The 16,064-nt window shown below is 43.4% G+C and overlaps 1 protein-coding gene across 2 annotated transcripts in view; it reads right to left on the bottom strand.

Moving 5' to 3' along the window:
- Fbxl4 (F-box and leucine rich repeat protein 4) overlaps positions 1 to 14,222 on the bottom strand; it is a 78,465-nt gene extending 64,243 nt beyond the window's left edge. The window contains exon 1 of one of the 2 annotated variants that reach the window (XM_028877996.2): positions 14,083 to 14,222. The gene's annotated coding sequence lies outside the window, so the exon portion shown is untranslated. The remainder of the gene's footprint in view (positions 1 to 14,082) is intronic. The other variant, XM_037202473.1, reaches the window with a different exon arrangement.
- Between the last annotated feature and the right edge of the window lie 1,842 nt (positions 14,223 to 16,064).

Here is a 16,064-nt window from a genome sequence, read left to right as displayed (position 1 = left end):
ACCTAGGAAGCGTCTACAGAACAAGGTATCTTCATTTATGTCAATCCTCACAACCACTCTTGGCAAACAAAACAGTAAAAGTTAAATTTTGGTTGATGTACCATGGCACAAACTTTATGACGGTTTCTCAACTAGTTTTTACCATTGCAGATTACAGGATAATATAAAAATCAACAAGACTGTCATATGGGCAATATTATTTTTAAGCTGTGTAAAAGTTAAGTAAAATTTGCATTGAAGCAACATATGTAAAACCTGAGTTATAAATTGTAAATATATGTTATACTGTCAAGTTTCATCAGATTAGAAATGTAAAATGGAAATTTTGTTTTCTTCAATTCTGGATAAAAAGAATCTTTAGTTAATTTTTGTAAAATAAAGCTAAAATTGATATGGAATACTGGAATACTACAAAAAAGTGATTATAAAGTGTACCTTTAGGGAGAAATTTTCAAGTTCATAGAAAAAGCTAGTCTAAAGACTCTCATAGCATATAAAAATATGACTTTGTAGTTAATAAGCCAAAATTAGCAACAGAGTAGCCTTCATTTTATTGTTGCTTAATCCAGTTTCTTATCAATAGTGATTATGAGGTGAGAAACTGTGGGGTTCTCCACAAATGGCCAGCACAGGAACAATTCTTATAAGGCAAGAAGGAAATCAGACTCAACACGACTTAGCTGCTTCAAGCTTCTACAGTCTGACACCAGGCAGTTTATTTTAGACATATTTAAGTACAATACAGTTTTGGAAAAAGGTTTCCTGGTAACAATTATTCCAATCCCATGTGCACAATAAAGCTATGGCATGACTACATCAAAACTCTGCGCAAAGTACATGCAACCTCTACCTGAGTTCTATAGCTGAAGAGCCTAGGATCTGGTGTGGTCTTGGTCATACCCAGAGGTCACCAGGCTGTAAAGTACATGTGATGTCTCCCCTAAAGATGGGTTCTACTGACTGAGAAACAAAGCTAAAGATAAAGGTCTAGGGAGGAAGGGTCGGGAGTAAACAATAGTCTGGGGAATTCAGGTTTGGCCTGGCCCTACAGACAGCACACATCACCAGGCGATTAACTACATCTACTCCCAGCCTTGTGTTGAAGAGACAAGCCTTCATGCTTAACATTCCCGGTTTCCCTAGAGCTTACCCTCTACAAGAGACTCCCCAGGACACAGCAAATGTCCCACAAGTACTATAAGAAACACAAAGCAACTGCCATTTGAAGTTGTATCTTGAGACTCTCATATCCCTTGGGAAACAACCTGTGTTATACAACATGGTTCTAATAAAATGCAACTTTATATTCTATCACATCTTCCACATTATAAAGTGCTTAACCAAGTTAAATAATACAATTACATAGAAAACATTAACAGTGGAAAAGAGGTGTAGGCTGTTAATATTCGATCTGCCCCTTGAAATCCCACCCGTTGGCGCTGCCCTGTGTCCTGACATAAAAGCCTCATTCTAAGGAAAAACTCCTCCCCTTCTCTCTCTCTTCTGCTTTTCCTCCCATGAGGTACACACCAACCTCTCTCTCTCTTCTCTCTCTTTCTCTCTGTCTCTCTTTTCTATCTTTCTCTTCATCTCCTTATTATAATACTCTCCACATGTATGTATCCTTGGGTCCCCCACCCAATAATTCATAACATTCACCCAAAGTTGCCAGGCAGTCCCACTGCTTTCTCCTGCCCGCTGTCACTCAGGCTGATGTTTTAGAGGGAGGTTAGGGAATCGCCTCTCACCACGAATTGTTTCACCATTGTTTTAAGGGCCAAGGGAAAGTCCTCTGGCCTTGGCCTAGCGTTCCCCAGCTGCCTCTCTCAGGCACCAGCCATCCGGGCGGGGAGGAAGTCCAGTCTCAACCTGCCATTCATTCCTCTAGTGTGGGCGGGGCCCAGAGGCATATGTGCTCCCCTCCAAGGCATCAGAGGAACCACATGCAGGCAGTATCATTACATGAAGATTTTAAATTTCATATTTTAACATTAATACAATTCTGATACACTTTGGGCCACAAGCTCAGGATTTTAAATTTTCCTTGGCTACTCATTACCTGTTTTTCATGATTTGGATTTCAGTACTGACTGATAATACTAATTTATCTAAAACTTTTATTTTTTTCTTCACTTGTCTATTCCTAAGGATAGTATTATTTTCTCTCTCCTGGTCTTGGGACTCCTGCTCTTCTCAATTACTAAGACTATGGGCCAAAGGCTCCAAATAAATTCATAAATTTTAACTTCCATCTCTAGTCTATATTTAAGCCCGCTGGCAGAAACATCAGAGCAGTAGTGTGGACCACAACCTGCAGCACTTTCCCTGCTCTACAGATGTCAGCAGAGATTCTTGTCTACGTGATGTGGACCCCAGCCCAGCCAAACATCCTTGTTCCCTGTCTCTACAGCCAGGTCAGATAACCACATGCCTGGGTTCCCTCCTTACCTTTAGCTAACCAGAGTCCTCCTGACCACCTGTGCCCTATTTCAGCTTGAAGTAGCTATGGAGAACATGTCGTCCTGTGCTCCCAGTTCCCAGGACAGGCTGGAGGGCTAGGTTACGGATGGAAACCCTGGCACAGAGTCCACCAAGAGGGTCCTTTTCCTTTTCTCAGAGTTGGGCTGCACCCTGACTCACAAGCCCCTTTTCTCTTGTTCTCATTCAGTCTTGGGATCTTTCCCCTGTCACTCTTCTTTGCCTTCTCAGAAGACAGCTTAAGAAATAATTATTTCTATATAAGTCATTCAGAATTATAATCTGACTATACTCAAAAAATCAAAAATACAGATACAGGGCCTTAAAAATGGTAATAGATTCAGATATCACTGCCAACAGTTTAAAGAATGTCTCTCCTTACTTAAGATCTATTTGGGCTTAAGAATGTGAACCTCCATGTCCTTGCTAATGTCATTAAGCTGTAACTAACTGGGAAACCTGTATACTCAGATTTAAGTCATATATATGCTCTCGAAGTTATAAATACATCTAACAGATTTTGTTCCCCCAGTCCTCAAACACATGTAGAGATCTGAGAACCTGGCATTTAATATAAAAGCTTTTGATGATAGAGAGACATGTCAGCTCCTGGCAGCATCCTGCATCTCTTCCAGGAAGATAGATGGCCGCAGAATAACTTCCACCCAAAAGCTCATGGCAGGCTGGCCATAAAGCCAAAAGCTGAGATTCTGTCCAGACTGTGAATGAGTGGAACAATGGAGGACCGAGTGCCCCATACTGCAAAGTCAAGGTGGGTCAGTCTCCCCAAATTTTTACTCCACAGAAAAATCTGTCAGATCTTCTGGGTCTAGCAGTTGAACAAGTGCTGCCTTTGGGGCTTCTGTCTCCCCCAACAGCCACAGAGAGACTTGAGATTGCTGCCTAGGTAGCTGAAAAATTTTTTAAAAATTTTAAAATTAAAATTAATTCTTAAATTTATCCTTCTCAGATCTGACAATGTTTGATGACTACAGTATCAGTTTAACAGCCCCAATCCTAAGATATTTTACACACACACACACACACACACACACACACACACACACACACTCCAATTACAGACAGGTATGCCTCATTCACAGACTTCATGGTACAGGATAGACCAGTTTCAGATATAACTCCAGAGGTTCAAAGTTTTAATACTGATAAATGCAGCTTTGATAAACTGATAGAACACTGACTACAAAAAGTTCTTAAGAGTCCTTAAATGAATTTTTAGCCCTTTTGCCATGATGTAAATCCATTCCAGCTGTCTTACAGACAGCTCCTGGGAAAAGTTTTGCTACTGCATCAAGAAATCTGGTCTGATGAAAACTAACACTCTCCAGAGCCCATTTCTGACCCCCTCTATTTTTTGAGCACATTTTGCAAATTCATTGTTCCTGCCTGACCTCCAGAGAAGCAGCAGATGCCATGGCTTCTATACTCCTGATTTGGCATGCCATTTCCCCTCAAGCTTCTGGAACACCACTGCCGTAACCTGCCTTCTCAGCTCCCTCAAGGAATATTCCTGAGATCTTCAGTCGTGCATGACTCCCGGATCTCCCTTCCCTACTTCACCCCTTGTCAGCCTGAAGTAGCCTCGAGAATTCAGTGCCCTTGTTCCCCTACTTGCTCCTATAACTCACCTCTTTTTATAATAATCAAAATGGAGGAATGTTAATATTCTGATCTGCCCCTTGAAATTCTACCCCTTGGCTCCATCCTGCATCCTGACATAAAAGCTTCATTCTAAGCAAAAACTCCCCTTTGTCTCCCTCTCTCCCTCTTTTTCTCTCTCTCTTCTTTCTTTTTCCTATCTTTCTCTTCATCTCTCTATTATAATAAACTCTCCACGTGGATGCAGCATCTGGGTTGTGAATTACTGGCTGCCACTGCTGCTGCTGCATCTGCCCAACCCACCACTGCATCTGCCCAACATGTTTCCTTGCACCCATGGGAATACCCTCAGCACCCTCCCCAATGCCATGCAATAATTCATAACATAGGCAAGGGAGGACACATGTTTCCTAGTGAGACCTGAAGTGAGATGAAGTCAATAAAGCAGAGAGAAGCAGGATGGCAGGAGCCACTAGAAGCTGGATCAGGCAGTCATGCTCTGGCACAGGAGAGAGAAAGAAGGGACTTTACAGAAATAAACAGTGGTGGCAGAATGATCCACGCCAGAACAATGCAGGAACCTGGAAAACAAGCTTAAAACTCAAAAGTCGATTCTCAACTTAGAAGAAAGTGAAAAGATCCGAGAAAAGAGAAGATGCAGGCAGTAAATTGCAGGCAGGTCACAAAAATCCTTAAGATGCCGCCCAGAGATGTGTCCGTAAGTGACAGGAGAAAGGACAGAGAGCAGCCTGAAGCACAGTACCACAGCAGCAGCATGAAGAGCACAATGACAGATGAAGGAAAGGTGCCACCATTTCTGAATCTGATTGAAACTTGTCAAGAAGTGCTATTCAAGGAAAGGACTCTGGGGTCCAGTCTAGAAATCCACATGCGGATGAAATGTCACAAGAGTGGGATTATATTTGAGTGTGGCTCGCACAGCACTCAACTAGCTGTATTTGAATCAGTTCCAACATGCAAGACTGTCCCCTCTAGACATGTACAATAACACGCATCCTTATGTCCTCTCTGCTTTTCTAGGAGCTTCTTTTCAGTCTCCCCCAAGGTGCTCTTCTGCCTTCTCAACTGTACAGAAATGAGAAATGTTCAAGGAAGGGTTTAGGATATAACATGTACCACAAAGTTCAACTCCCTTGCCATCTGTCTTCCCTAACCCTTCTCTTCCCCTGGGCCCATTCTTCCTGTCTTCCCCGTCCTTTTTTCCACAGCCCCCCCTCTTCCTGCAGACCCATCCCCCTCTTCCACAGCCCCACTCTTCCTGCAGACCCATCCCCCTCTCTTCCTGTAGACTCATCCCCCTCTCGTCCTGCAGACCCATCATCCCCCTCTTCCACAGCCCCACTCTTCCTGCAGACCCATCCCCCACTCTTCCACAGCCCCCACTCTTCCTGCAGACCCATCCCCCACTCTTCCTGCAGACCCATCCCCCACTCTTCCTGCAGACCCATCATCCCCCTCTTCCACAGCCCCCCCTCTTCCTGCAGACCCATCATCCCCCTCTTCCACAGCCCCCACTCTTCCTGCAGACCCATCATCCCCCACTCTTCCTGCAGACCCATCATCCCCCTCTTCCACAGCCCCACTCTTCCTGCAGACCCATCATCCCCCTCTTCCACAGCCCCACTCTTCCTGCAGACCCATCATCCCCCTCTCTTCCACAGGCCCCCACTCTTCCTGCAGACCCATCATCCCCCTCTCTTCCACAGCCTCCCCTCTTCCTGCAGACCCATCATCCCCCTCTCTTCCACAGCCTCCCCTCTTCCTGCAGACCCATCATCCCCCTCTTCCACAGCCCCCACTCTTCCTGAAGACCCACGGTCCTGCCCACACTGCACTGAGTGCCCATGCCTGCTATCTTCAAGTCTTCAGCTGAGGTGAGGCTGCCATGCCTCCCATCTCTCACCAAGGTCAGGTTGAGAATGTATGTACCATTCATGTTTCCTTCACCTTCTCTTAGCCCTGTTTCTCATCTGCAAAGATGTTTCCTTCCCAACAGATTATAAATTCCTCAAATTCAGAGAATGTATCCTACTTTTAACCATGCCTGATCTAGAATATGCCAATATGAGCTCAACAAACATTTCCTGTTTTACATAGATTTACTACAAGAAGAAGAATAAACAACTTTAAAATAAAAAAAAAAATTGGTGATTCTTCAAGACAAGGTTCATATTAAAAAAAATTCCCTATCTTGATATGAAGAAAAAGGAGGAAAATGGATAATAAAAACTGAAACACAATAGGAAAGAATCAAATGCATGAACTTCCCTGCAGCCATCTGAGAAGGAACAGTATACATATTGAAATTTTACTGTTCAAAGAGAATGTAAAAAATCGGCAACTTCTGTTAGTACAAAAGCAGCCCCTGAATTCATAAAAGAGACTTGACTCGGGCCACAAAGGAACTCTGATTGAAATTAAAGAAAGATTCATGAAAGAGATGATTGCAGAAGTAAAAGAAAGCTATTTCCTCAAATATGAGGTAGAGTTAGCACTCCAAATCTGTGATAAGGCCTTGAGGTAGTTATGGAGAACTAGAAAAAAAAATACAATAAAAAAGTTCTCAAAAAGAGAGAGAGAGAGAGAGAGAGAGAGAGAGAGAGAGAGAGAGAGAGAGAGAGAGAGCAATAACCTAGGAGCAATAGCCTAAGATGAGAGACAACCCAAGAGGCCGGACTAGAGGGGAAGAGTATAAGGCAAGGTTAACGCCGCTCTGGAATTCGATTTGCTATTCAGTAGCAAAGCTCAAGAGTTAGCCTCTCTTTTCTTTCATCACAATTATTTACATTCCAATCCCACATGTTTAAAACATATGGAAAAAGCAGCACAGTAAAAAGATATGAAGATGGCATCTTAACCCTTTCAGTGCCTCTCTTCCTCTAAGTAAATGATCCAATTAAGCATTTTATGTTTGTTAGCTTGCTTATTTGTACAGGGAATTGGTGGGGAGATGGCCCAGCCATTGGGAGTGCATACCACTCTTGTACTGGACTGGCGTTAAGTTCCCAGCACACATCTCAGGTGGCTTACAACCACCTGTAACTTCAGCTCCAGGGAATCCAACACCCTCTTGTGACCTCCAAGAATACTGCACTTGTGTACACAAATCCACATACTAAAAAACACACACCGACATAATTTAAAATAGGATTTTTAAAAATGTCTTAAAAACAAAAAGATTTTCTTACAAAAATCCACCAAGGCCTGCTCTGGTTTGGCCCAGGGTCCCCTGCCCCTGCCCCAACAAAGCTGATGTGTTGAAGGTTTAGTTGCCTGCCTCTAAGTACCATAGAAGATATTCAATCCTTTAAGAGGTGAGGTAAATTGAAAAGTGGTCCTCATAGCCAAGGCCCTGAAGAGAATATGGGGACCCTAGACCCTTCTAAGCTTCCCAACTTCCATGAGATCAACAGGCCGTCTCTACCACATGCTCTGCCATGATGTTCTATGCCACCACTGGCCTAGAATAACAGGGACAAGTGACCATGACTAGAACCTCTAAAATCCTGATTCAAAATCAATCCTTCCTCTTCTTAAGTTGATTATCTCAGGTATTTTGTTACAGTGACAAAAAACTGGCAATCACAAAGCTCCAATATAGAGAGAGCACACAAGAGAAGTTCTTAAATGGACTGACGAAGAAAAACGACTCCTGGCCAGTTTGGAAGCCTCTAGAAAATCCAGGCAAATGAAGTAAGGGGAAAAGGCAGGAAATCTACATGATGCGAAACTTAAGAGGAGTGGGGGGACTCTCTTCCAGTTTTCAAAGCATCCCTAAAAAAGTAAGGAGGTGATACAGAGTCTGGACGCCAGTAGGCTCTTTGTATCACTGCTGTCTACAAGCCCTGCCTCCTGAGAAAGTGAAGCATGAGCTTGGACTCACACTCTATCTGCTATCATTCCCTGACTCTCCAGGCTTCTTGACTCTCCAGGCTTCTTTAACAAGCAAATCTAAACTTCTAAAACATTTCACCATCACACATTTGTTTACTTTAGTTACATGAATAGAAAACAAGATTTAAATAGAAAACAAGATTAAAAAAATTAAATTAAAATTAAATAGAAAACAAGATTAAAAAAAAAAAAAGCAGATCTGAAGGATGAGTTGAGTGATGCTTTTCTGAGGAATGGATGTGGAAAGCCTCTTCCTGCCTGCCAGGCTGTCTGGCACAGTGAAGGTGTCTGTAGACACAGTCTACAAGACAAAGTATCTTACAGTATCTTACTAACATACAGTATCTGCATTTGACCTTTTTCTTCATTGTCTCATCATGGATAAAAAAGAGTAAATAGTGCTATGAGCAAGAGATATGGAGACTATGATTGGAAAAAGTACAGAGACAACTAGCCAAACTAGTGGAAACACATGAACTGTGGACCAACAGCCTAGGAGCCCCCATGGTACTGGACTAAGCCCTCTAGATATGTGAGACAGTTGCTTAGCTTGAACTGTTTAGGGGGCCCCCAGGCAGTGGGATTAGGACCTGTCCTCAGTGCATGAGCTGGCTTTTTGGAGCCTAGTGCCTATGGTGAGACACTTTGAGCAGCTTTGATGCAGGCAGGAGGGGCTTGGACCTACCTCAACTCACCTATGCTGACTCCCACTGGGAGACCTTGCTTGGAGAGGGTGGGAATGGGGAGTGGGTTGGGGAAGAAGGCTGGGGGATGGGAGGAAGAAGGACAGGGGAATCTGTGGTTGGATTGTAAAATGAATAGAAAAATCTCTTAATAAAAAAAAGGGGAAAAAAGTAGGAAAGACAGGATTTAGAAGAACCCTTAATTTTTTTTTTTTTTTTTTTTTTTTTTTGGTTTTTTCGAGACAGGGTTTCTCTGTGTAGCTTTGCGCCTTTCCTGGCACTCACTTTGGAGACCAGGCTGGCCTCGAACTCACAGAGATCCACCTGCCTCTGCCTCCCGAGTGCTGGGATTAAAGGCGTGCGCCACCACCGCCCGGCCAAGAACCCTTAATTTTTAACACACACACACACACACACACACACACACACACACACACACACACACTTAATTAAAATAGTAAAAACTAGGCATGTGGGCCGGGCATTGGTGGGCGCACGTCTTTAATCCCAGCACTCGGGAGGCAGAGCCAGGTGGATCTCTGTGAGTTCGAGGCCAGCCTGGGCTACCAAGTGAGCTCCAGGAAAGGCACAAAGCTACACAGAGAAACCCTGTCTCGAAAAACCAAAAAAAAAAAAAAAAAAAAAAAAAAAACCAAAAAAAAAAAAAAACTACGCATGTGAGGTTGAAAAAACCAAAATTAAAAACCCAGCATCCCCAATTGTTAACACCATACTAAGTTGATGAATTTAGTTTAACCGAATATTAGCTATCTATTTTTGTATTGCAAAATAGAGTATATTTACTTCATTAACAAAAAGAAAGAAAGGAAGGGCTGGAGAGATGACTCAGAAGTTAAGAGCACCAAATGCTCTTCCAGGGGACCTGGGTTCAATTCCCAGCACCAACATGGCAGCTCACAACTGTAACTCGAGTTCCAAGGGATCTGGCACCTTCACACAGACATACATATGGGCAAAACACAAAAATAACAATAAATAAATTACTTTTTTAAAAAAGGAATATTTACAGATATCCTACCTAGCAAGAAAATTCAAGTTCAATATCATAGGTCTCTACTAACTAAAATGATACAACTCTTTTAAATTAACTTTGAGTCATAATTTGCATTCCAAGAAATATATAATTCCAAGAAAATAGACAAGAAATCATATTAAAGTGCAATATGAGTTGAGAAAAATACAAGCAAGATAATTATTTATATAGCAAAAGCTCTCACTCAGAAACAATTAAAGGGAGCAATAAGGGCTGACAAGATGGCTCAGTGGCTAAGATGCTTAGTGCTCTTCCAAAGGATCTGAGTTCAGTTCCCAGCACCCACAGGAGGCAGCTCTCAACGGCCTGTAACTCTGGCTCCAAAGGAAGAATATGACATCCCCTTCTTGCTTCTGCAAACACTCACACACAGGTAACATACACAGAGCAACACACATACATATAAATAAAAATGAAAGTTAAAGGAAACAAGACTGAGAAAAATATATATGAATGGACTGTCAAGTCTTAATGGGCCATTATATAAAGAGGTGTAACATGTCAATAAAAGAGGAGCACTTTAGCATAAAATAAACAGAGTATGTTACATTACAAAAATTTAAATGACCAGTAAACAAATACAGATTATTCAACCTCATCAATAAGCAAAGAAATGCAATATTAAAACAATAATAAGATAGCATTTTTCATCCCCAAATGAGCAAATATAAAAAGTGACCATATTATCTCAGCAGTAACTGTTCAGGTATAGAAGTTTCTACATGTCTCAAACACAACTGCACTGGTTTTTATAGCCAGCAGCTTTGACAGATGAAGAAGTCTCCCTAGGAAGTAACAGCATACAGGTTTTACAGGTTTGTTAACTATCCAGGAAAATTACCATCATGTCTCCATCTTCAGGCAGGTTTACTTGCAGCTCACTATGAAAGACTCAGGATTCCCCCCCTTTTAACCCAGTTGACAACTAGTGTCATACAGCCCTGTGGACAGTGCTTTCTTTGTCTCTGATCCAGGAGCCCCACACCTTCCAAAATCATCCACAGACGCCTGACTTCCAAGTAGGACATAACCACAAACTTGTAACCATTCTCAGCAATGATATGACAACAGCAGTATTATAAACTGTATACACTTGGTCTTAGTAATCTTTTTTAAAATTGATTTTTTAGATTTATAGATCTTATTTATGTGCATGAATATTTTGGCTGCATGTATGCATATATACCATGCACGTGTCTGGTGACTGCTGAGGTAGAAGAAGGCATCCTATCTCCTGGAACTGGAGTTACAGGTGGGTGTAGGTACTGGGAACCAAATCCCAGCTCTCCTGCAAAAGCAACAGACACTCTTAAGCACTGACCCACCACCCTAGTCTCCCTATCAACAATCTGTTTAAAGAGCACCATGGCAAAATCTCTGCAAATTTAAGAGCTACAAATAGCCTTTCACCCAGCAATTTAGTTATTTGCACCAAGGAAAAAAAATACGCAAATATATACAGTAATGTCTCTCAACCTCTAGGAGAAGCTTTAAGAGTCCACTGTGGACCAGGTGGGTAGCAGAGAATCCAATACATACAACACTTCCTATACATACATAATCATCTAAGGAAGCACTTACTGGCTAGCTTCCCTTTGACATACTTGAATTTTGAACATTAGTACTCTTGAGTCAAACTGGGCAACATGAAATAAAAAAGGGTTACTTGAACACAGCTGATCTGATAGTCAGGTATGTCACTGAATACAGCAAAGGCACACGGTTTGCAGATGGACTAAATAAAGATATGGTTCACAGATCAGGAAGGCATACAATTTAATCGCACTACTCAGAATAGTGCATGATTTCAAACTGTTTACTCTTAGAATTTTCCACTTAATGTTTTCAAACTAAGACTAACTGAAACCAAGTAAAGAGAAACAGGAAACAAGGAAGGGCTACTCACACATGGAAATCATCCTGTAATTTCACTTGTAACAGAAATAAATCTGTAGGATTCTAAATATCGAAAGAAGATTGAAAATGTTAGGTTGCTCCTACAATAATGAAACAAAAAGACTTTTAAAAGCTAAGAATACCAGCACTCGGGAGACAGGGGCAGGCGAATCTCTGTGAGTTCAAGGCCAGCCTATAGAGTAAGGTCCAGGACAGGCTCCAAAGCTACACAGAGAAACCTTGTCTCAAAAAAACCAAAAAAAAAAAGTGTGTGGTGGCTTAAGTCCTGTGCTGTTTTCTGTGAATACCTCACATTGGCAATATTTTACTCTATATATTCTGGCACATATTTCTCAGGAGAAAAAAAAGGTAAGATGTCTTACATATCTATATAAAGTCTCCATCATCAGTGATTATTACTAACTAGAAACTGCAGAACGCTACACCACAAACTATATGAAACACACTTATACATGTATTTTTTATGTCTGGAAAGAAAAAATACTAAGCAGTGTTTCTTATTTATACATCTACTATAGCAGCACAGGAAACTGATTCCATTTGGGATACCCTATTGGAATGATGACACTCAAGGGGACATGTGAGAGGAGCATTGAGCTTGCAGAGAACACAGACCGTTGTATGTTAGTACTCACAAAGATAGATGCCCAAGTCAGCAGACGTGCAGACTGTGAATCAGCTTTCGTGTACAACTGTGAGAAGCAACTCTGCAGGGTGAACTGAGTCAGCAATGGAGGGTTTATTTAAAAATGGCCCTTAATTCAACCGACCAAGGGGAAGGCAAACTTAGAAAAATAAAAATTCAAATACTGGCAAGGCAATTTAGGGGAAGGAGCAAGGCACAAAGGAATTCAGCCGGGTGTGGTGCTGTACACCTTTCGCCCCTGCACTCAGGAGCACCAGACCTGTAGGAGAGCCAGCCAAGGCTACAGAGTGAGCTCCATCTCAACAAACAAACACAAAAGAAAGGAATCCAACTTGCTCCCAGCTAAGTTCACTACAAAAATATTCAGTAATGTTCACAACATGCCAGGCAAGGTTCAAATCACTAGACTTTAGAACACATTTTAAAGCTGGAGTAACACGAGCTGCATGGCATGACCACAGGAAGTAGGTCACTGCTGGTAACAGTTCAGAAAGTCTCATGAATACACAGGAACAAGTGTTACCATATGTAAGCACTGGTCAGGAAGAAAAAAAAACAGAATTCAACAAATGACGATGAAGTCATTGGCTAGTAATAACCAAAAAGGCACAGCATTTTTTTTTTAATCTCACACCAAAACTGAGTAAGACTTCGAACCACGGGGTTGTGGAACTTTACACGCAATTCATATGATGAAAGACCAAAAAGGATTCCAGAGTTAGATCCGTGAAGATGGCAAATATTAACTCCACCAAAATTGAGAGGACTGGGCAATGAGACTGGCTTGCTAAAGAAGGACAGGGACACTTCTGTTCAGGGACCGAATTTGGAAGCAAAACATCAGCTGTAAACAACACTGTAAGATAGTGAGCGAGGAACACAACCAGCATCAAGGTAATGTTCCTCGTGTAACATGAATTAACTATCTTATGCACTCAACTCTCCGACTTTCAAATAAAAAATAGAACAGGGTTCAAAAGAGCCAAAACGTGGGTCAGAAGTTTCAAAAAACTGGTGCTCAGGTGTGGAAATAATGCAATTCAATGCATACTAAGACTAATACGGTGGCTCTCAACGCCACTAGTTAGACTGCGCTCCCACTCAACTTACTCCAGGATAAGGGGCTTTGAGGGGCGGGCCCTCTATGCAACATCGTGTAGGAAAAGAGCATGCAAGATAAGCAATGTGCCTGTGTTCCGATCTTAGACCTGGGAGTGTTGCGGGAAGCAGAGGGAGCAGGTGGCTCCCAACAGAGCAGACTAGTGAGCCACAGCGTGCAACGAGCACGTGACCCTAGGCTTCACCCACCTAACTTCCTAATCCTCCGCAGATTACAGGTAGGAGGGCTTCCCCAAAGCTCTGAGGCTAAAGGCACTTGGAAAACCCAGGGAAATGCAGAACCAGCCCCACGGCCAAGTACAGTGGCAAGTGGCTGGGCCCACCCCTGACGGTGGCAAGAAGGCTGCAGCCTGGCATCTCGCGGCATGGGCCTGCGTGCACAGAAACCATCCGGCGAGAGAGGGACAGTCAGGACGGCTTGGCCCGCGGGCCCCGTGTCCGCAGGTGTGCGCGCCAGGCCCAGGAGAGCCGCGAGGAGAGTCCGCCGCTTCCCGTCCCGTCCCAGCCAGCGCAGCCGTGCAGCACCGCGGATGTGCGTGGGCCCGGGGCCTCCGCCTCGCGCGCCCCCCGGGGTGGCGCGCGCCCGGCCCCGCCCACGGCCGCGGAGACGTCAAGACCTTGAGGAGGGAGGAAGGAAGGAAGGGCCGTACCCTGCAGGGTCCGGGACGGGCGCGCGCAGGGCTTCGCCCCAAGCCGGCGGCGTGGGCAGCCGAAGGCCGCTCCCAGGATCCCGCGCTGCTGCCGCTGCCGCGAGCCCGGCCCAGCGCGACCCGGAAGGAAGACCGAGGCCGCGGGACGGGGCGGGGCCGAGCTTTGTGGAGGGGCGGGGCCTGGTGAAGGGCGGGGCCTTTTGCTAGGTCCCGGGTGGCAGCTCCTGAAAGGCTCTTGTGGCCTGAGCTGCTTAGCAAAGCCAAGGTGGTGATCTATAAAGGGCCTGTTTGCTCCGGGGCTAGCGGTAGTTGCAGAATCTTCACAGTACTCGTCCCTCCAAGGACAGCCCTCCATGTATAGTGTAGTTCTTCTGGAGCTTCTTCGGAGTTGATGACTCAACTCTGGTATTATGCAAAGGGCACTTCTGCACAGGAGCAGTGGGATGTTTGCTTTAAGTGCTCTGCAGGCACAATCCACCAATTGATTAACAAACTCTTCGGCCCCAGAAACAAATCCTCCATGCAGGCTCATATTCACCCTAACATCCAAGCCAATGACTGCTACCTCTGATGAAGATGCGGTTAAGGGTCTTCCTTAGTCGTTTCATTTCTTTTCAGATGAGCTTTTCAATTAGTTGGCGTTGTATTTGTCTTTCCACAAGGTTTCCATTACTGAAAAACTTTTTAAAAGATTTATTTTAATTTTTTATTAGCGTGTGAGTGCTTGTCCCTGGGCACTCAAGTACAAATGGAGGTCAGAAGAGGACAGGTACCCCGGAGCTGAAATGACATGCAGTTGTAAGCTGCCAGATGTGGGTGCTCGGAACCGAACAGGTTCTCTGAAGGAGCCATCTCCCGAGCCCCAATAGTGGGAAACTTTCAATAATATGCTCATCTTTTCCAAATTTCTCTTGAGGAAGCAAAAATAGAAAGGATGCTTGTTAATTTTATACACATGGTATATTACTTACTTGTCTATTGCTGTGAGGTAGCATCATGACCAAAGCAATTCATGGAAGGAAGGGTTATTTGGGGCTTGGGGTTCCAGAGAGTTAAGAATCCAACACAATTACAGGCAGGGAACATTGGAGCAGGCACCAGCACGGTGACGTGAACAACTGAGAGCTCATGTCTCCAACTGCAGACAAGAACAGACTGGGGGTGTCGTGAGTCTCTGAACTCTCAGGGTCAGGTCCCAGTGACTTACTTCCTCTAGCAAAGCTGTCGCCTAAACCTTCCCAAAAAGAACAACTAGGAACCAGGTATCCAAATGTCCCGGAATACAGGAGGTAGATCATTCAAACCAGGACATGAAGTGAAACCATTTATAGTATACAGTGTAAACAATACAAAAGTGATATTTTTATCAAGAAATTCAGACTAAATTTCCATCTTCCACACTTACCTGTGGCTTTTAGTAGTTGCTGAACTGCTTCCTCAGAAGAGAGAACTGGAGCCAGGGGTCGTGGAACATGCCTTTAATCCCAACTATTGGGAGACAGAGGCAGGCAGATCTCAGTGAGTTTGAGGCCAGCAGGAAGGGCTTTTCATCTTGTTAGCATTAAGATGGGACCAAACAGTCAACTTTTCTGTACCTCTCAATCTACTCACCACAAGGTTTTTGTAAATCTGAATTTATTCTAAAATAAAACTTGGGTTAAAATTACGTTCATGTATTAAAAAGTAAAACTAAAAATAAAAACCTGCTCCTTTTGTACATCCTGATAAGACCTCAATTAATGCCTATAAAGAACTCAAGCCCTATTTAAACTACCAAAGTTTCTCATTCTAAAATGAAGTATGATTTCTAATTGAAAGATAAAATACTGTGGTGGTTTGAAAAAAATTGACCCCCAAAAGGAGTAACACTATTAGGAGGTGTGGCTTTGTTGGAGTAGGTATGGCCTTGTTGGTGGAAGTGTGTCCCTGTGGGGATGGGTTTTGATGCCTCCTATGCTTAAGTTACTCCCAGTGTCAGAGAC

The sequence above is a fragment of the Peromyscus leucopus genome, chromosome 2, assembly GCF_004664715.2.
Source record: "Peromyscus leucopus breed LL Stock chromosome 2, UCI_PerLeu_2.1, whole genome shotgun sequence".
Classification (NCBI taxonomy): Eukaryota; Metazoa; Chordata; class Mammalia; order Rodentia; family Cricetidae; genus Peromyscus; species Peromyscus leucopus.
This window is presented reverse-complemented; position numbering and strand designations above follow the sequence as displayed.